The 21551-nt window shown below is 43.0% G+C and overlaps 1 protein-coding gene across 6 annotated transcripts in view; it reads right to left on the bottom strand.

Moving 5' to 3' along the window:
* The window catches only part of PTPRT (protein tyrosine phosphatase receptor type T), a 1509925-nt gene that overhangs the window by 619198 nt on the left and 869176 nt on the right, over positions 1-21551 (bottom strand). The gene's annotated exons all lie outside the window — the stretch shown is intronic.

The following is a 21551-nucleotide window of genomic DNA, read 5'->3' on the forward strand; positions in this document are numbered from 1 at the left end:
GGTGTGCGAACAAAAGAATGCGTGTGCGCAGATTTATAAAATCTGCCCCAGCGCTTCTTTGGAATAAAGTACATTTGCATTCTATTTATTTATTTATATGCAACATTTCTATTGCACTACATGTGGAAATCAAAATAACATTAAACATCAATATAGAACATGCCAAAGCCCTTAGGAGAGTAAGCATGAAAGAGAGAGTGGAATCAATCACTTTCTTATATTTGATGCAAGAGGTAATATGGACCAGATTTATTTCAGAATCTGATTTTGATGAGCTGGCCTGGAGTCAGGTCAATTCTCCTCTGCTTCCCAAGTTGGCTAGAGATGAGATGCTATGGAAGAAAAATGAGGAAAGAAAGTCCCAGTCATTGCACAATAGTGACACCTAGTGGCTGTACTTAATGCCCACATTAGTTGGGCTCTATTGTCACCCATAGTTAAGTCCTGTGGAAATTCTGCGCTACTCTGGAGCACAGAATTCCTTCAGAATTCCCCTCCTGCGCAGCTGCACAGAATTTGGCAGGCCGTGGCATGCCACCAGTGGTATGGCCTCCACTCATGGCATGCCGAGGCCTGTTCCATCTTTGCTGTGAGCGGAGGAGGAGCAGGCGCCAGTGTGCCATGAGCGGAGGACATCCTGTTTGCAGTGAAATGAAGCAGGCCCTGGCGTGCCACTAGTGGAGGCCATCCTGCTCACGGTGAAGATGGAGCGGGCCTCGGTGAGTGTCAGTGAGTGAGTGTGTGTGTGTGTGTAAGATTGTGAGCCTGGGGGATGAGAGAGAGCATGTGTGAGGGTGCATAGGTGTGGGTGCCAGAGAGAGGGAGCCTATGTAAGGAAATTGTGAAGGAGTGTGTATATGTGTGAAAAAGGGATTGTGTGTTTGTGAGGGTGCCTGTTTGTGAGAGAGGGAGCCTGTGTGAGGGTGTGTGCATATGTAAGAAAGAGAGCCTGTGTAAAGGGATATGTGTGTGTGTGTGTGTGTGTGAGAGAGAGAGAGAGAGGAAGCCTATGTATAGGGGGGTGAGTGAGAGAGGGAGCCAGTGTGCAGGAGTGTGTGAGAGAGAGACATAGGTAGCCTGTGTGAGGGTGTATGTGTGAGAGAGAAAGGGACCCTGTGTGTGGTTGTGGGTGCAAGAGAGAGAGGCAGCCTGTATGAGAGGATGTGTGTGTGTGAGAAAGAGCGAGAGGGAGCCTGAATGAGGGTGTGTGTATATGCATTAGAGAGAGGGAGCCTGTGTGTGTGTGTATGTGTGTGAGAGAGAGAGGGGGACAGCGGGAGCTTATCTGAAGGGCAGTACTGAGAGAGGGATTGAGCCTAGAGGGGGAAGGGAGAGATAGTGGCAGGTGAAGGAGTTGGGGCTTGAGAGGGCAAAGTGAAAGGAGACTGGCCAAGAGAGTAGAGAGAGAGGCTGGAAGGGACACTCTTACAGTGAACTTCTAGGGAAATTCTGCTCAAAATATTTAAAACTCTGCATCTTTAAGTAATAACTTTTTTCTGCATTACATTTTAAATTAATTACTTAAAGACTGTCACTTATATTGTGTTATTTTGACCAGTATAGAGTATGCAGAATTTTAAGTTTTTGTGTGCAGAATTCTCCCAGGAGTAATATTTTGTGACTTCCAGCCAGGGACTATCACTGCAATGGCAGAGTTGGGAAGGAGAAATAAACTGAGATTTTTTTATGTACTTGACATGTACTCCCATCCCCCAATAAGTGGCAGGTGTGTAAATAACTGCTTAGTTTGGACTTTCAGGTCATTTTTCTTTAGATTTTCTTTGGCATTTGATAGCCGTGGGTGGTCTTTGGGAATGGATGACCACGATGTTTGAGGGCAGAATGGGGGGGGGGGGGGTTGGTGTGTTTTCTCTTTTTTGGAGGGTTGGGTGGGGGTTGGAAGAGGCGTAGGGAGGTAGCAGCAGCAGACTGGAGACAGAAGGCTGTAGCAGGAGTGGTGGAAGGAGGAGGAACGTGAGAAGGCTGAGGGGAAAGGTGGTGAGTGGAGAGGGAAGAAAAGAAAGGATGTCAGTTGGGTATAGAGGGAGAGGGCACAGAGGACTGCATATGTATGAGGAGTGTCGGAGGGCTGTACCAAGGGCCTGTTTGTTAGGGTGTGTGCTCTTGCCAGTCAAAAATTTCATTTCATTTTATTTTCCTTGAATAATTTATATGCCGCCTTCCTGGTTTACAACAATCATTAATGTGAAGAACAAAAATAAAACATATCACTAGTGGTTAGAGCAGAGGGCTATGACTCAGAGAAACTGGGGTTCAAATCCTGCTGTCGCTCCTTGTGACCTTGGGCAAGTTACTTTATCCTCCATTGCCTCAGCTATGAAATTAGATTATAAATCCTGTGGGGATAGAGAAATACCCTATAGTGCCCACATTTAATCAGCTTTGATGTACCAAAAAGCAGAATTAAAAAAAAAAAATCAAATCATAAAGTAAAACCAATAATTACACAAAACAGCAATCACTCTGTCACTGGAGCTTCCCTGTATGAATCACTGTCTCTTATAATTATGGCAATATTATTATTATATCCATCATCAAATACATTTATGTAAATCTGTTCTCCAGTCCTAGAGAATGGGGGTCACTCTCGGCTGCTGCTGGAACTTGGTAAAATTCAGCACAACACTGGTGGTTCTTTTGATCAGGGCTCTGGACAATCAGGTTCACTGTCAAACAAATAAAACACTCTTTGATTGCACTCGGTTGTTCCAAACAAATTTCAATTTACAGTCACTAAATGTAGATTTACATAAATTGATAAGAATTATTTATTACAGAGTTTCAGTCCGTAACACAGCAAACCAGTCAAACGTACAAGTTCCTGGGGTTCCTTGGCCTTGCTTGCCTACAAGACCTCCACAGAAACCATTATTTGGGTTTCTTTCTTCTACAGAGTTCCCCCTTGTACCTGCGATCCTCCCTGCCTTTCAGGATGCATCTCCTCTCCTTCGGTCAGAAAGGAAACACTCCAAGAAGTGTATTCTATACAAATTTAGTTACTAGTCATTGTCTTCTGGGTTAGCTAGAAAAATTGACCCTTCTCCTCATGCAGCAAGAAAACTAACCTCCTTCCCCTTCAACACCCATCCTCCTCCTCCTTGCTCTCTTCTCAAGAATCCTACCTTAACCAGATATATCTAATATATATAATACTGATAGCCCCTTCCATTTGGCGATGGTATATGCAAATAGCACTAATATAGTACATAGCTCTTCACCAACTGAGAGTCAAAGGACATACAGTAATCCATAAGAAATCTAGTGTCCTTATCTGTACTTGATTCAGAGAAATAAAATATGAGGACTGAGAAAATAGCATTCAGAACATGATCAGAAATGGCTGACGCCATGTCTTAGTGGCAGTGCTGCCATACGGAAGATCCAAATTTAATTGCCATGCCCATCTCCTGCTCCTTGGGCCTTCCAGGGCTGGGGATTCTGTAGTACCAAAGGGATAGGGGGTTCCAGTTTTCATTATACAATAATAACCTACATGGACCAGACTCTGGGTGTAGGAATATCAAGTTTGGAGCGTGCCTCAGGCTGTCCTCTGGCCAAGGACTGTTAGTATATTGGCTGAGCTACATGAAGAGGGTTAAAACAGAAAAAAATAAAGGCTTATGACTCACAGTGGCAGAAGACGTCAGTTCTGGTTGATCTGGACGCTCCTGGACCCCTTCTTATTTCCCCCACCCCTCCAAAAAAAATGTACATGTTCGGAGAATCACAGTACTAAAACTTTGTGCGAGCATATCAAAATCATTGAAGACAGCTGTAAAGAGCATAATATGCATACACTGATACACAGAGGTGCAGTAATACAGAGCAATATAAGGATGCTCGTTATTACACCTTCCTAATCTAGACAGCTGGCACTCCAGACATAGAAAAATCAAGCTCCTATGCTCAGCTTCTTGGAGATCTTCTAATCATGCTGAGGCCTGCAACTGTAACTAACCACAAGCTACTAAGCTGGAGCTATTGCATGCAAATAAAAAAAGAAAAACACCTCAAGAAGGAAAGCCTGCAATCCCCTTTTATGTTTAAACGTTTTTATTGAATTTTAAAATTCACAATAATAGGGGTGGGTGGTAGAGGTGCTCCTGCAAGGGGCTTTCTAAGTGGGATTCCATTGGAAACTGAAGTTGTTGTTTCTGCTGTTTTATTTCTATCCGTTCTTGATAATAAAATTGTTTAACACAAAACTGGGGGGAGCCAAGGGCCCTGTTCCCCCTAGTGATGCTATTATTATCCCCTTTTTATTGGTTAAGGAAGTAACATAATAGATGTCAGCAGATAAGGTCCATGTGGCGGACTTAGCCCGTTCCCCCTGCTGTAGTCCGAGGGTATTTTCCAGCTGTCAGCCACAGCAGCTGAACCATCTTCACTTTTCTAATCAACCACAGCCTTGCAAAAGCAAAGGGCCTTGGGGTCCCATCCTTACTGAGCCACTCTCCTGCTATTTTTCAGGGAGGAATATGGAATAAATTGGGCTACCGATTTAATGTAAAAAGAAGTGCCTATACTCATACATCAAAAGATGTTTTAAGGATTAGGAGTCTGCATGCTGACATCCACTCTACCAGCGCTGAAAAGTTGTGTTGACCTATTTATAGCTGGCGCAATTACACATTCTAAGCATTTTTGTTGCCCTCAAGTGAGACATCAACAGCTCTTTATTTGTACCCTGTTGTGAATGACAATCAGAGCCTAAAGAGGGACTGTCAACAACCTTCCCTTTCCCAATTTGTAACTCCAATCAGCCACATACCACTGAAGGGACAGGGATGATGCAAATCACTCCCATTCCGCGCCTGAAAGCTATAAAAATAATTCAAACCTATAGCAAATCCTTCCCATAGCTGCCTGCTGACAACAAATAATTTACTCAATATTTGCTGCCCTAGACACCCTCCTTCCCCTTAGGAAGCTCCCCCTCTCCTCTTTACCCCTTCCAACAGGGACAGGAGAGAGAGAGAGCAAACCCCCCCCCCCTCCCAATCGGCTGCTGGCAGCTTAAAAAAATGAGATGGCCAAATTCATGAGCTCCTGTGCCAAGCCCGCATGCTGATTTCAGCTTTGGAGGAAGAAAAGGGGGGAAAAGATTGTTTTGGACCATTGGACCCTCAACTGGACTCTGGGTAGGAGGAGGCAGCAGGGGGGCAAGGCGGTCTGTCAGGACATTGGATGTTTTCCACATGCTGGAAGAGGAAAACTGGGGGTTTGTTGTTGGAACTACCAAGTCCCTGCATGATGTCTGTTGGGAGAGTAGAGGTTGGAGTTTGTGGTTACCAAGCCCCTTTATCTTATGCATGAGGATGATGAGGCAGGGGGGAAATCAGGGCATGCCAGCTACTTTACCATTGACCTGGGGGGGGGGGGGGGAAGAGGGTAGTAATCCATTCTGCTAACTGATCCTTTCACTTGGGGTCAGTTTGCACAGGGGGGATTTCAAGACTTTCTGGGCTTGTTAAAAATCGAATCCTGGTCTGAGGCAGGTGTTAAATGGTTGTCTTTACTGAGCCCATGATAAATAGCAAGAGGAGGCTGCATACTACGCTATTTCCCTTGGGTCTGCAAGAAACATAGAAATGTTGGCAGAAAAGGACCAACATGGTTCACGCAGTCTGCCCAGCAAGTTTCTTTGCATAAGATGTTCCCTTATTTACAATTGAGAAAGCATTTATTTTAATCCTTACACGTCACTGGACATATATCAACTTCCGTCCAATCGCAAACTTACCTCTCATTGCCAAATTGATGGAAAAAATTGTCAACAAGCAACTGTCAGAATATCTGGAAGTACATAACATTCTTTCTCCGGCTCAGTACGGCTTTCGCAAATCCCTAAACACAGAATCTCTTCTACTATCACTCACGGACTCCATCCTCATAAACCTGGAGAAAAAACAATCCTACCTGCTGGTCCTCTTAGATTTGTCCGCAGCTTTCGATAATGTAAAACACACTTTACTTATAGACCAACTAGCCAACATAGGCATCAAAGGCTCAGCGCTGGTTTCGGTCCTTCCTGAACAATAGATTCTATAAAGTCAGGATTAACAACAAGGAATCTCATCCCATCCCTACAGACCAAGGAGTCCCTCAAGGATCTTCACTTTCACCCACCCTTTTCAATATATACCTCCTCCCTCTCTGCCACCTACTCGCAAATCTGAAGCTTACCCATTACCTCTATGCGGATGACATACAAATCCTGATCCCAATCATGGAATCCCTGCAAAAAAACGTTACCTTTTGGAATGACTGCCTTCAGCCTATTAAAGACCTACTCTCCAGTCTCAACTTAGTTTTGAATGCCAGCAAAACGGAAATGATCATTATCTCCCATGACCCCCCCACCATCACATCAAGCTCCTCTCAATCAGCAAACTCAAACATCAATTTCTCCCCCGACGTCAGGGATCTAGGAGCTTGGCTTGACAACAACCTAAACCTTAAAAAGTTCATAAACACTACCACAAAGGACTGCTTTTACAAATTACAAGTTCTCAGAAAGCTAAAACCCCTCCTACACTTCAATGACTTCAGGCTAGTACTCCAATCCATCATACTTTCCAAGCTAGATTACTGTAACTCCCTGCTACTCAGGCTCCCCACAAATTCGATCAAACCTCTACAGATGGTACAGAACGCTGCCGCCAGAATCCTCACTAACACCAGCAAAAGAGAACATATCACTCCAATCCTCCGTAAGCTTCACTGGCTTCCTATAAAATATAGGATCCTCTACAAAGTTCTCACTATCGTTCACAAAGCGACTAACAAACTCACGCCCATCAGGCTAAGCACACAACTGCAACCTCATACATCCGCCAGACCCATCAGAAGCGCCTACAAAGGCACACTTTATGCCCCACCTGCAAAAACACTACTAAGAAAAAGAGCACTGTCTTCAGCAGGCCCCCACCAGTGGAACGCGCTCCCCCCAGATCTAAGACTTGAACCCAGTCATCAGGAGTTCAAAAAAAAACTAAAAACCTGGCTCTTCCGCCAAGCCTACCCAGACACTTAATGCAGCCTAGATACTCGCATTCTCGCATAATAAACAATAGAGTAATCAATCAAATCAACGCTTCCACTTGTTCCCCCATTAAGATAATATGCTTTATTGTATATACTGCGCTTATTACTTTTGTATTTATACTGTGTATTATTGCATTACTTTTACCTTTATTTATTTTAGTTTATTTTCAAAACTATCATACCCATCATTATTTATCACTATAATATGATATTGATATCAAAGGTTTTTCCTTATCTTGTAACTATCTCTATACCATGTTCAAGTTGTACGTTGTTTTATAGTTATATGTAAAGCCCGTTGTCTTATAGTTTTAGTTATATGTAAAGCCCCTTCCCTTTTGGGCATCTCACCCAGAGGCTCTGGAAATTTGCATAAATTGCAGGGTCGCTGAGAAAACATTGGAAAGCTCGTGGTGCTGGTGTCAGTGTTGGACCACCTAAGCTGGTATCAGAAGAAGGCTTTGTTGGCCTGTGTGAACTGGAAAGAGGAGGATGCATCACCAATCAATGTGGGCTGGAAGGAGGAGAAGGCTTGTTGGGGAAGCAGGTGAATAGGTGGGAGTGTTGGGCTCGGATGCAGGTAAGGGGAGAGTGCTGGGATAAGGGAGAGAAAATGTGTGAGAAACAGAGAGAAAGTGTGTGCTTGTATGTGTGTGTGCGAGATAGCGAGTGAGTCCATATGGGGGAGATAAATGCCATGAAGCACATGACTTTCTCTCACTTTTCCTCTTCCCCACCCTGGCTAATCCACACCAATCTCAGTCATGGAGGGAGGAGAGAACGTGTGTGTTCGTACTCCCCACCACTTTAATCAACACCAATCTGAGGAGGGAGGCAGGGTCAGGCAGTTAGTGTGAACCACTGCCCAGGCACAGATTTAGACATAGATAATGCAGGAAACTGACACCAATGCCTGGAGCATCATCGTCACCACCATGCTGCCATCTGGGCTTGCCACCAAGGTGTTGCTTCTTCTGTATAGTGGCACCGGCCCCATAGCAAGAAAATTCAGCATGGGGCCACCTGCAAGGTGTTATGCACGCTGAGGACCAGCAGTGCCCTGCCTTTTGCCTGGGTTTCCATGGTAACAGGAAGCCTGTGCAGAAGGAGGGGTTAGGGCACTGCAGAGCCTGTGAGAACAAGATGGCACGCAGGTGGCCCCAGTTGAATTTTCTTTTCTGAGTTGCTACTGCTGCTGAAAGATCAAAACCACAATGCAGGGCAAGCAGCTACTTGGAGGTGATGGGTGGTGCCCAAGAAAGGATGATTTGAGCAGTGGAAATTTGTAAGGGACAGGTTATTCCCTCCATCCCACACCTCTTATGTGATGACATCTGGGGAAGACTCTCCCCCATTGCCTTTAGGAGCATGACATTTAGATCTGGCCCTGCCACCACCTTTGTTGTTCGACACCAATAATATGGGTTAGCTGGTGGGTGGGAGGTTTCTATGTTCAAACCCCTTCCCTCACCCCCATCTTCCTGCTAATCAATACCCATCTAACTAGTGGAGGAGAGGACAAGATTAAATTTGCATGTGCAGACCCTTCACCACCACCACCCCTCCAAATCCAAGTTAATCTCAAGGTTACCAGAAAGCAAAAATTCCCAATATTGTCATAATGTGCATAATAAGGCATTTTATTTATTTATTTTATTTATTTATTTGTTTTTCTATACCGACATTCTATTCAAAATTTCACATCGGTTTACACATAACATAATTGTCTCCAAGTAAACTACGAAGACAGAATACAGTAAAACAGTTAAACATACTAAATATAAAATTAAACAATATAAAATTAAAATCAATAATACATTTAAAAAAAAACCAAACCTATATAAACAAGAGAACCTATTATCTTTTAGTACTGCATGTTCTTTTTTTTTAACTTTAGTATGTGAAAAATAGATCCCACAGTGTGCTGACCACTGGGTGATAGGGCCAGCCCTACTTTACAAGGTTAGGGAATAAAGCACTCCTCTTAAGTTTCTCTGTCATTTCCTCTGGTGAATTTACTGTAACCGGCGGCCTCCTTCCAGGTTGCATGATTATGGCCGTATATCTGACTGGACCTGACACATCCAATCTATTTATCTCCCTACTGATTCTCTCTCTCACCTCCAGCGATTTATCTATTTATCATCCTGGCAACCTATTCATTTTCCACTGGCATCAGATCCATGCTTGAAAGAGGAGTCACAGACTGGCAGCCAGCTGTGAAAATGAACCTAGAGGTCCACCTGTGCCTGATCACAACAGAACTAAAGTGTGTGGTTTTTTTTTTTAATTGCAGGCAAAAGATGATATCCTTAGACTTGAACAGTGGTGTGAAACTATTGCAAGAAGGTGTGTAAATGTGTGTTAGGTCAAAAGCAGAGCAACTTCGATCACTAGAAAAATAGAAAATATAGGAAATAAACTGAGATATGATTTTAAAAACCGTTTTCTTGTACCATTTTCTGTTTCATAACATTTTTAGAAATCTTCTGGAAGAATCTATTGATCAGAATGAGCACCACAAGTTTTTTATTATGTTATCACCTTGCCTATGACACATGACAATAAAAGAGGCATTAACTAAAGGGAAAGAATTAGATATACACTTTTACTACTGATATATGGCAGAGAGAGAGAGAGTTGTGAGTTAATTCTAGTGTGCTGTTCATAATTTTGCCACTTGTAAACAGCAATGTCAGTAGTATTCTGAGGATCAAGGACCTGGAATGTAAGAATTTACCCAAAATGCTATTAAACTGGTCAAGCACAGGATAATTTGCATGTCCCTTTAACATAATCTTTTAGTCTGTCACAACTAATTACATGCAGATAAAGAATGCAATCCACAATTACATCATAACAAATTGAAACAAATGTACATGGTTGATCTTTATTCTAATATATGGAGCATCTGATGTTTTTCTTATGCTGCTGAAACGATTTAGCACAGTGCCCATTTCATAAAAAAGCACGAGTCCATTAGAAAATTAATCTACTGTATACCATTTGCAATAATGAAATGGTACCACTGGGCCTCATTACTGACCACGAGGGGACAGTGTTGCATTAGTAACATTTTATGAAGTTAAAAAGCATGCCATTTTGGTAGCATACCTAGTGGCAGTACTTAGCAGAAAGCTGCAGTGGTGGCAATGTGATTTACCGCTGCCACGGGAATGCAGATGCATGCTTGGTGAGAAAACATCTCAGCCAGAACTAGAACTCGCAGTCTTGAACATCTAGAGAAAGAAGCTCTACTCATCAGATCAAAGGGAGGGGTTTCTGATAGGTTAAACTGTTAACTTTGTTCATTTTTTTAAATGAAAGACTACTGATAAAAATATAATTTTACAATAGTGACATTAATGCCAAATCAGACTGTAATTAAAAATGATCAATTACATCACTGTTATAATTACATAAGCAGTTGCATAATGAATAGTTGAACAAATATTTTAGCATTCAAAATCCCAGTATTAGATATATTGTAGATAAAGAAAATCCATAAACTATCCATTAACATATTAGTATAGCAACATAGGCAGCAACAGGCCACCACCACCATCCTGCCACTGCTGACCTGGTTGGTGACTGGTGAGCCATAGCCTCTAGGTAACCTAGCTGCCCCATGGCCTGAAGTGTCCCTAGAGTAGACTTCCTAATTCATAGAAGTCTTCATTCTTCCTCCTCCTCCTAGGGCCCATCGATAATGGAGCAGTCACAAGGCAAGCTCTGGATCAGATCTGGGCAGGCCTGGAAGGATACCATCTCCTGCTGGAGCACAAAGCGGCTCCTGGCAAAGAGAAGGATGCTGTTGATGCAGCAGAAGGGCCTTCTAGCATCTTGAGTGGCTCCCCATAGGTGTGTCTTACGGAGCAATCTCTAGGGTATCAATTGCCTGGCTATGCAATTTCTCAGGATTCAGTCTCAAATTCCATGTCATTGGCTTCAGTAAGTCCTGTGCCAAGAGCCCTTCCAGAGCAGGTGAAGGGCTGTCCATGAGTGTTTGCAGAATTTTTTTTTTAGAGGAGTGGGTTGGGGGGGGGGGGGAGGGTAAATAATAAAAAAGAATAAGGATATATAAAAACAAAGTCAGAGAAATAGTTACAGACCCAATTAGTCATTAAAATCCAGAGTTGGTGGTGGCAAATGAGCCTTCTTGCAGGCAGCCATGGGGTTGTCTTTTCTATTATGTAACCACTTGGTCAGTGCCTATATCAGCAGCGATCCCTTGCTTGCATCTTTCTTTAACTGTAGCTTTTCCTCTCACAACTAGTGGGGGTTCACCATACTTTAACCTTGCAATAGATATGTGACATAGGTTTCTTGCTGTAGGTTATTACTTCAGGGTTAACCAACTTCAGACTATGCAAGACCTGCAGTCCAACTGATAGCCCAGCACCAGTAATGAAACTACACACCTCATTAGCATGTAGCGGCATTACATTTTACTGAATGATCAGCAAACTTCATCAATCTGCTCACTGCACAAATACATGAATACTGTAGAGGCTTAGACATGAAATCCCGCTCAAAGGTTTCAAACTGGTATTAAATCAGCAACTAACTCCAATCTTTACACTGATAATAAAGTCCCAGCTTGTGTCCTACTGTGGAGCTGTTTGAATGCTGCAGGGCAGGAGATGACGCCAGCATTTCTTCTGTTCCTAACGGCTGATCCCTCCTTACAGCAGCCTCCAGCCACGAGAATCCTTAGTCTCCGGAAATTCAAAGGACTGAGTCCTTCACAACATGGATCCTTAAATAAAACCGAATGGGGTAGATTTTCAAAGGGTTACGCGTGTAAGATACGCGCATAACCCCTGAAAACCTACCCCTGCGCGTGCCGAGCCTATTTTGCATAGGCTCGGCGGCGCACACAAGCCCCAGGACGTGCGTATGTCCCGGGGCTTGCAAAAAGGGGCGTGCCTCCAATTTCGGAGTGGCCTTGGAGGGAACGGGGAAAGCCATCGGGCCTCCCCTAGGGCTCGGTGTGCGCAAGGTGCACAAGTGTACACCCCCTTGCACGCACCGACCCTGGATTTTATAACATGTGCGCGGCAGCGCATGCATGTTATAAAATCGGGTGTACATTTGTGCGCGCCGGGTAGCTCGCACAAATGTACCCCGCGCGCACAAAATTTAAAATCGGCCCCAAAGTCTTTAGTTTCAGGGCAGAGCAAAGCAGAGAACTCCCTCTGTCTTGCTGAGGAAAGGGTGATCTGGCTGCACATGCCCCTTTCTGACTACAGCGCTCCAGGGTGTTTACCGTCCTTAAAGAGACAGCACCCAATTGGCAGACCTTCAGTGTCACAAGTGATAATTTTTTGATAGTGTCATGGTCTTCTTACTAAAGGCAGGTTACAATATCACTCACAAAGAATGGTTCTTTAGAAACATGGAAACATGATGACTTTAGCTTCGCGTTTTGATTCCTGTTTCAAGGAGCAGGTCCAAATACATTGATTTGGTTCAAGTTGACTCGGCTATTGAGATCTTCTCAGCGGTGATTGCTTGAAACTCTGCTAGCTATAGCTTGACTGTTCCTTGTCGAACAGCTTTTACCTGTTATACTTCTATTTTGAGGAACAGTGTCCCTTTGGAAGTCCATGAGGAGATGGATTACAAGAAGTTGCATAAAGGTGTAAAAACGTGGTTTTTTTGTGCAGATCTTTGGATAGAAAAGTTTGTTGCTTTTACAAAAGTTCTCAGGATTGCGAATGAGAGAGTTGGGTAGTAATAAAGCAGAGATGGCCACCTCTCTGGTCCTCAAGAGCCACAAACAGGCCAGGTTTTTAGCATATCCATAATGAATATGCATGACATAAATTTGCATGCACACTCTCCCTTGTATGTAAAGCTATCTCATGCATATTCATTATGGAAATCCTGAAAACAGACTTGTTTATGGCTCTTCAGGACCAGAGTTGGCCACCCCATAATGAAGTATGGGGTATTTTGGGGCTGTGTGGTTGATTATTTGGGGCTGTGTGGTTGATTATTTTGGGGCTGTGTGGTTGATTATTTGGGGCTGTGTGGTTGATACCTCCTACCCTACTATTAACTTGCTGATCTTCACTCCTCCTAACATTAGGCTTCACTGGTCTCCTTACCTATCTTTTTTGCTGTTAAACCCAGTTCGTTATATCCAAGTTCGATCATCCTGTTTATTGTAAGACACCCTCATGTCATGTTGTAATGTAAACCGACTTGATTGGTAACTTTGTTACTTGAATATCGGTATATAAAAATGCTAAATAAATAAATAAAACTATTTTATGTTGAGTTTTGCACTATGCATTGTGTTGATATTTTATTGTAACCTGCATTGAGGTTTATTATAATATAATGGAATATCAAATATAAATAACAAATTTTGCTCCATTGTGAAGAATTTACATACATAAAATGTATTGCACTCACATAATGCATCATTGGCTATGCAAAATGTTCTGACTAAATACTGAATTATAAATAAAACACATCCTACGGTGTGTATGAATCTGCTGTCTATAAGCCTCACATATCCATCCTGACAGTTCAAGGCTCAGATTGGATTACCACTTTGTTTTAACCGTGTTATCCAACTATCATTAGTAGCCTGAAGACATTTGTACACTTTGATGATGCTTTATTTTTTCTCATTTCTAATCTGATCTCAGCAGGTATGATTTGCAGTACACACAATACAAGTATTTAGGGTTTCCTGCCTAGGTACAGGCATTCTTGATCAGATACAGCATGCAAACGAAGGGAGAAAGAGAAAGAAACAAAGGAAATTAGAAGGAAGGATAAAGAAAAAAAGAATTAAAGGCAGACTATGTTGTAGGGTTTTGTTTTTTTTTTTTTTAAATAAAAGCAAATATAAGATGCTTTTGGGAGCCTTCCTGAAATTATATTTAAATACATACCTTAAATCAGGTATTCCTTGATGCCCCTGAGTTGAGTGTATTTATTCTGGGCACGAGGTTGAAAGGAGGGTTATTTGGGGGTTTTGAGAAAATAAAGAGCTGAAGAAACTTTTCTCAGAAGAGAATATTGATTAAGCATTCTAATCTCTCTCTTAGTGCCTCAGGTGTACAGAGGAGTTTTGCATCTTACCTGCAAGTTAGCAGGGCAAGTCCATACAGGGCAATTTTAAGAGAGTCTGGCTAAGTTAACCGAATAAACATATCTTACTAACTTATAATGGATCTTCAGCAGCGCAAAGATACCCAATAAACTCAAAGTTAGCCGGATAAGTTTATCTGACTAACTTACCTCCATCCAGAAATGTCCCCACATCATTCTGTTATCTGGATAACTCGGGACTGATAAACCAGGCAAGAATTTCCAAACACCCTTTCAATATGGACCTCATGGTGTCTGTAAAAGTTCACCAGTATATGGAATCTTTGGGTTATATCTCTTGAAAGGATAATTCAGCTGAGGATGTCCAGGTAATCTGTCTCTTGAATTGAAAGCTGGTGATGATAAAAAAAAGTGGGAAGTGCTTAATAGAAGTAAACAGCTTTTATATATCTATCTGGAAAGTGAATCGCTCTCTCCAGGACTAAACTGGGAATAATCCTACCCTCCCCTTCAGTTTAGAACAACTAACTGTAAGTAGTGGATTGTTTTGAAGGTTTGCATAATTTGAATCAATGTAAAGAGGGACTCTGCATGGTTGAAGTTGATTATCCTCTGAGATAATCCTTGGGAATAACAAATCTTGGATGGCATTTTGATTTAAGAGCTGAAATCAGAGTTGTAGTGTTCCCACCATTAAGGTCTTGAAATATATACTTCCCTCCGCCTCCCCCACCTACAGAAAAGAACTCTGACCTAGAGAGCTACTGAGGTACACAAAATACACAACAAAAATTTATAACAAGTCAAATCAATGTTATACTTTACAGGCATAATTGGCTTTCTTCACTGAGAGCATACTAAGCACCTGCCATGAGTTGTTTTAAACTTGTTTGTATCACAGAAAGAAAATAATTTAAACCTCCTGGCTACCAGCAACACCATTAGACTGGAAACACAAATTTACCTAGCTCAAAAATAAAGTTAACTTTTACAGAAAATAACCATAGAATGAATAAATGAAATGCCATCTCTCAGAGATAATGAGAAGAGCTGGCTCTAATGTGAATCTACTAGGGATGTGCAGAGAAAAAATGAATCATTTTGGTTTGTTCAATCGTTTTGTATGCCTCCATATTTCTTTGTTTCAAATGAAAAAACACTTTTTTTTGTCTATTCATGTCATTTGTTCCTTTGTTTCCCAATAAAGTCAATGGGGGGAAGTGATGCTTTCTATTTTGAGCTCCAAAATTGGGGTTTTCTATACAAGTTAAAAGAAACTTTCAGGCAGACATCAGCAGCAGAAGGAGGGTACTCAAGACACCAAACGTGGGGAAACGTGGCACCAAGGGTGGCATGAATAGCCAGAGTAAGCCAAACAGAAGCATGACGAGACCAAGGCACCATGGGAGGAACAAAGGAGCACCATAAGTGGCAAGAACACCCCAAAGTTCCAAAAGAGGGGCAAAGAACATGAATTAGAGATGTGAATCGTGTGCCCGATCGTCTTAACGATCGGGTTCGGCTAGAGGGGGGAAGAAAATCTGATCGTGGGTGATGTGGGTGATGTGAATCGGAATTGGTTCCGATTCACATCGTTATTTTTTTTGTAGTGAGGCCCGACCCTTTAAAATTAACCCCTTACCTTCCCCCACCCTCCCAAACCCCCCAAAAACTTTTTACGATTAGCTGGTGGTCCAGTGGGGGCGCGGGGACCGATCTCCCGCTCTCGGGCCATCAGCACTATTTTGGCTGCCACTCAAAAATGGCGCCGATGGCCCGATAAAAAAAAAAAAACCACCCGACCCTTTAAAAACGACCCCTTAGCTTCCCCACCCTCCCGAGCCCCCCAAAACATACCTGGTGGTCTAGTGGTGGTCACGGGAGCGATCTCCCGTTCTCAGGCCGTCAGCTGCCACTCATAAAGATGGCGCCGATGGCCCTTTGCCCTTACCATATGACAGGGTATCCGTGCCATTGGCTGGCTCCTGTCACATGGTAGGAGCACTGGATGGCCGGCGCCATCTTTAAAGATGGTGGTGGCCATCTTTACGACGGTGGTGGCCATCTTTAAATATGGTGGTGGCCATCTTTAAAGATGGCGCCGGCCAGCCAGTGCTCCTAACATGTGACAGGGGCCGGCCAATGGCACGGATACCCTGTCATATGGTAAGGGCAAAGGGCCATCGGCACCATCTTTATGAGTGGCAGACGACGGCCTGAGAACGGGAGATCGCTCCCGGGACCACCACTAGACCACCAGGTATGTTTTGAGGGGATTGGGAGGGTGAGGGAAGCTAATGGGTCATTTTTAAAGGGTCGGGTGGGGGGTTTTTTTATCGGGCCATCGGCGCCATTTTTGAGTGGCAGCCAAAATGGCGCCGAAGGACCGAGAGCGGGAGATCGGTCACCGCGCCCCACTGGACTACCAGGTACTCGTAAAACGTTTTGGGGGGTTCGGGCGGGTGGGGGAAGGTAAGGGATTTGTTTTATAGGGTCGGGGTGGGTTTAGGGGTTTTTTTGGTATGCCGGTTCTCCCCGCCCTCACCCCTCCCCCGATTTACGATTTTTCATGATAAATCGGGGGAATTTCTATTGTATCGCGACTCTTAACGATTTTTGACGATTTAAAATATATCTGACGATTGTTTTAAATCGTCAAAAAATGATTCACATCCCTAACATGAATAGCAGTGGCATGAAGACCCACAATGCCCTTGAGAGGTGTAGCAAGTGCCTAAAGCAGCAGATTGGCATGGCAAGACCAACAGTCAGTAAGGACCATAAGGCAGTTTGAAAACATCAGGAGCAAAGAAAGAACCGGTGGCAAGAGCGGCTTGGAGCAGCAGGAGCACTGGTGTTTAAAACCACAAAGCACAGGGGCAGAGTAATGCAGCAAGAAGAATGGCAGCAATAATCTATGGCTCTGTGAGGGGGGCAACATAGTGCAAGCAGAGGCATGAACACCCCAAGAAACCAAAACAGGAGCAAATGACACCCAAAGAGGAGTGAAGCAGCAGCAACAGCAGCAGTGGCATAAGAACATAAGAAATTGCCATGCTGGGTCAGACCAAGGGTCCATTAGGCTCAGCATCCTGTTTCCAACAGAGGCCAATCCAGGCCACAAGAACCTGGCAATTACCCAAACACTAAGAAGATCCCATGCTACTGATGCAATTAATAGCACTGGCTATTCCCTAAGCCAACTTCATTAATAGCAGTTAATGGACTTCTCCATGAACTTATTCAAACCTTTTTTAAACCCAGCTACACTAACTGCACTAATCATATCTTCTGGCAACAAATTCCAGAGCTTAATTGTGCATTGAGTGAAAAAGAATTTTCTCCTATTAGTTTTAAATGTGCTACTTACTAATTTCATAGAGTGCCCCCTAGTCCTTCTATTATCGAAAAGAGTAAATAACCGATTTACATTTACCCATTCTAGACCTCTCATGATCTTAAAGACCTCTATCTTATCCCCCCTCAGCCGTCTCTTCTCCAAGCTGAACAGCCCTAAACTCTTTAGCCTTTCCTCATAGGGGAACAGTTCCATCTCCTTCATTTTTGTCACTCTTCTCTGTACCTTCTCCATCACAACTATATCTTTTTTTGAGATGTGGCAACCAGAACTGTACACTGTAATCAAGGTACGGTCGCACCATGCAGCGATGCAGAGGCATTATGACATTTTCCGTTTTATTCACCATTCCCTTCCTAATAATTCCTAACATTCTGTTTGCTTTTTTGACTGTCGCAGCACACTGAGCTGACAATTTCAATATGTTATCCACTATGATGCCTAGATCTTTTTCCTGGGTGGTTGCTCCTAACATGAAACATAACATCGTGTAACTACAGCATGGATTATATTTCCCTATATGCATCAGCTTGCACTTGTCCATATTAAATTTCATTTGCCATTTGGATGCCCAATCTTTCAGTCTCGCAAGGTCCTCCTGCAATTTATCACAATCCGCTTGTGATTTAACTACTCTGAATAATTTTGTATCATCTGCAAATTTGATTACCTCACTTGTCGTATTCCTTTCCAGATCAATTATAAATATATTGAAAAGCACCGGTCCAAGTACAGATCCCTGAGGCACTCTACTGTTTACCCTTTTCCACTGAGAAAATTGACTATTTAATCCTACTCTCTGTTTCCTGTCTTTCAACCAGTTTGTAATCCACGAAAGGACACTGCCTCCTATTCCATGACTTTTTAGTTTCCTTAGAAGCCTCTCATGAGGGACTTTGTCAAATGCCTTCTGAAATTCCAAATACACTACATCTACTGGCTCACCTTTTTCTACATGTTTATTAACCCCTTCAAAAAAAATGTAGCAGATTTGTGAGGCAAGACTTGCCTTGGGTAAATCCATGCTGACTATGTTCCATTAAACCATGTTTTTCTATATGCACTATGATTTTGAACACCACAAGACACATAAAAATCAGCATACAGCACCAACAATAATGGCATGAATATCACAATACAACTAAAGAGGAGTAAAGGGCACCAACAATAGCGGCATGAACATCACAGGACAACTAAAGAGTAGTAAAGGGCACCAACAATAGTGTCATGAACATCACAGGACAACTAAGAGGAGCAAAGGGCACCAACAATAATGGCATGAATATCACAGGACAACTAAAGAGGAGTAAAGGGCACCAACAATAGCGGCATGGACATCACAGGACAACTAAAGATGAGCAAAGGGCACCAACAATAGTGGCATGAATATCACAGGGCAACTAAAGAGGAGCAAAGGGCACCAACAATAGCGGCATGAACATAACTGGACAACTAAAGAGGAGCAAAGGGCACCAACAATAATGGCATGAATATCACAGGGCAACTAAAGAGGAGCAAAGGGCACCAACAATAGTGGCATGAACATCACCGGACAACTAAAGAGGAGCACAGGACAACTAAAGAAGAGCAAAGGGCACCAACAATAATGGCATGAATATCATAGAACAACTAAAGAAGAGGAAAGGGCACCAACAATAGTGGCATGAACATCACCGGACAACTAAAGAAGAGCAAAGGGCACCAACAATAGTGGCATGAACATCACAGGACAACTAAAGATGAGCAAAGGGCACCAACAATAGCAGCATGAACATCACCGGACAACTACAGAAGAGCAAAGGGCACCAACAATAGCGGCATGAACATCACCGGACAACTAAAGAGGAGCACAGGACAACTAAAGAAGGGTAAGGGCACCATCAATAATGGCATGAACATCACCGGACAACTAAAGAAGGGCAAAGGGCACCAACAATAGCGGCATGTACATCACTGGACAACTAAAGAGGAGCAAAGGGCACCAACAATAGCGGCATGAACATGACTGGACAACTAAAGAAGAGTAAAGGGCACCAACAATAGTGGCATGAACATCACAGGACAACTAAAGATGAGCAAAGGGCACCAACAATAGTGGCATGAACATCACAGGACAACTAAAGATGAGCAAAGGGCACCAACAATAGTGGCATGAACATCACAGGACAACTAAAGAAGAGCAAAGGGCACCAACAATAGTGGCATGAACATCACATGACAACTAAAGATGAGCAAAGGGCACCAACAATAGCAGCATGAACATCACCGGACAACTACAGAAGAGCAAAGGGCACCAACAATAGCGGCATGAACATCACCGGGCAACTAAAGAGGAGCACAGGACAACTAAAGAAGGGCAAAGGGCACCAACAATAACGGCATGAATATCACCGGACAACTAAAGAAGAGCAAAGGGCACCAACAATAGCGGCATGAACATCACAGGACAACTAAAGAGGAGCAAAGGGCACCAACAATAGCGGCATGAATATCACAGGACAACTAAAGAGGAGCAAAGGGCACCAACAATAGCAGCATGAATATCACAGGACAATTAAAGAGTAGCAAAGGGCACCAACAATAGCTGCATGAACATCACCGGACAACTAAAGAAGAGCAAAGGACACCAACAATAGTGGCATGAACATAACTGGACAACTAAAGAGTTGCAAAGGGCACCAACAATAGCGGCATGAACACCACAGGACGACTAAAAAAGAGCAAAGGGCACCAACAATAGCGGCATGAATATCACAGGACAATTAAAGAGTAGCAAAGGGCACCAACAATAGCGGCATGAACATCACCGGACAACTAAAGAAGAGCAAAGGGCACCAACAATAGCGGCATGAACATAACTGGACAACTAAAGAGTTGCAAAGGGCACCAATAATAGCGGCATGAACACCACAGGACGACTAAAAAAGAGCAAAGAGCACGAACAATAGTTGCATAAGCACTACTGAGTACCTTAAGAGCAACAAAGCAGATGTAACAGTGGCATGAACACAGCAAGGCACAGCGAAAGGGGAGAAGCAGCAGCTGCAGCATTGGTGAGAAAAACAAATCAAGGCACAATGAGAGAGGTGAAACAGCAGCAGCAGCAGTGGTACTGCCTATGGAAAGGGGTTTGTTTTTCTACAAGTAATGTTACTATGTGTACTCCTCTTACTCACTTGTCACACATACACACACACACACAAAATGTGTATTGCACAACTGCACACACGCAACCACCTCTTTGCCTGCCTGCCTAGTGATTGTCTGCTTATGACGGGTAGCGGTACTGTCTTATCAAGAGATCATGAAACAGTTTATGTAAAACGCCACTTTGTACAGTTTACATGCACAGTTTGAATTCTTTTTACACTCAAATACGAGACTCAGAGAAGCAAACCTCCAAGTGTGGCTTTCTTGCTGTGTTTTCTACTCATTAACTGCACTTCTGCAGTTTACAAATTTCTGTGCCAGTACAGTGTTGCAACCAATTCAGAGCTCTCTTACAGACTTTTCTTTCTGTTTTTTATTCTGTGTTACAATAATACTTTGCGGTCACGCTGTGTGTGCTGTATCACTGAAAAAAAAGCAAAAAAAAAAAAAGATTTTTGACACACAGTAACAGTGTGTGACAATAGAAAAGCAAGATCCTATCTTGTCATTTCTCAGTCTGTTTTCACTCTTTTTGCAATTTCTTTTAGCTGGCAGAGATACACAATAACTCTCTCCCATAGTCCACAGGCAAATGAACTAAAATGAAGTTTCCTTTCTTTCACTTTCAGCTTGAAAAAAAAAAAAAAAGAGGAAGTCACTGTCAATCCATGGAGATGCCAGCTAGGATAGGCTGGTTAAAATAATCCTTCATCTTGATTGGTCCTGCTTCCTACCTGTCCCTTATCACCAAGGGGCTGATGCAATAAAAGACGCACACAAAAAAATGCATTCATTAGGAACGCACACAGTTTTAATGTGTGCACAATTTCTCATCGGTATCGTGCTTGCAATATTTAAATGAATCTAAAGTGAAAAAGTCTAAACAGAGCATTTGTAGCCCCAT

This window comes from Rhinatrema bivittatum, chromosome 8, assembly GCF_901001135.1.
Source record: "Rhinatrema bivittatum chromosome 8, aRhiBiv1.1, whole genome shotgun sequence".
Classification (NCBI taxonomy): domain Eukaryota; kingdom Metazoa; phylum Chordata; class Amphibia; order Gymnophiona; family Rhinatrematidae; genus Rhinatrema; species Rhinatrema bivittatum.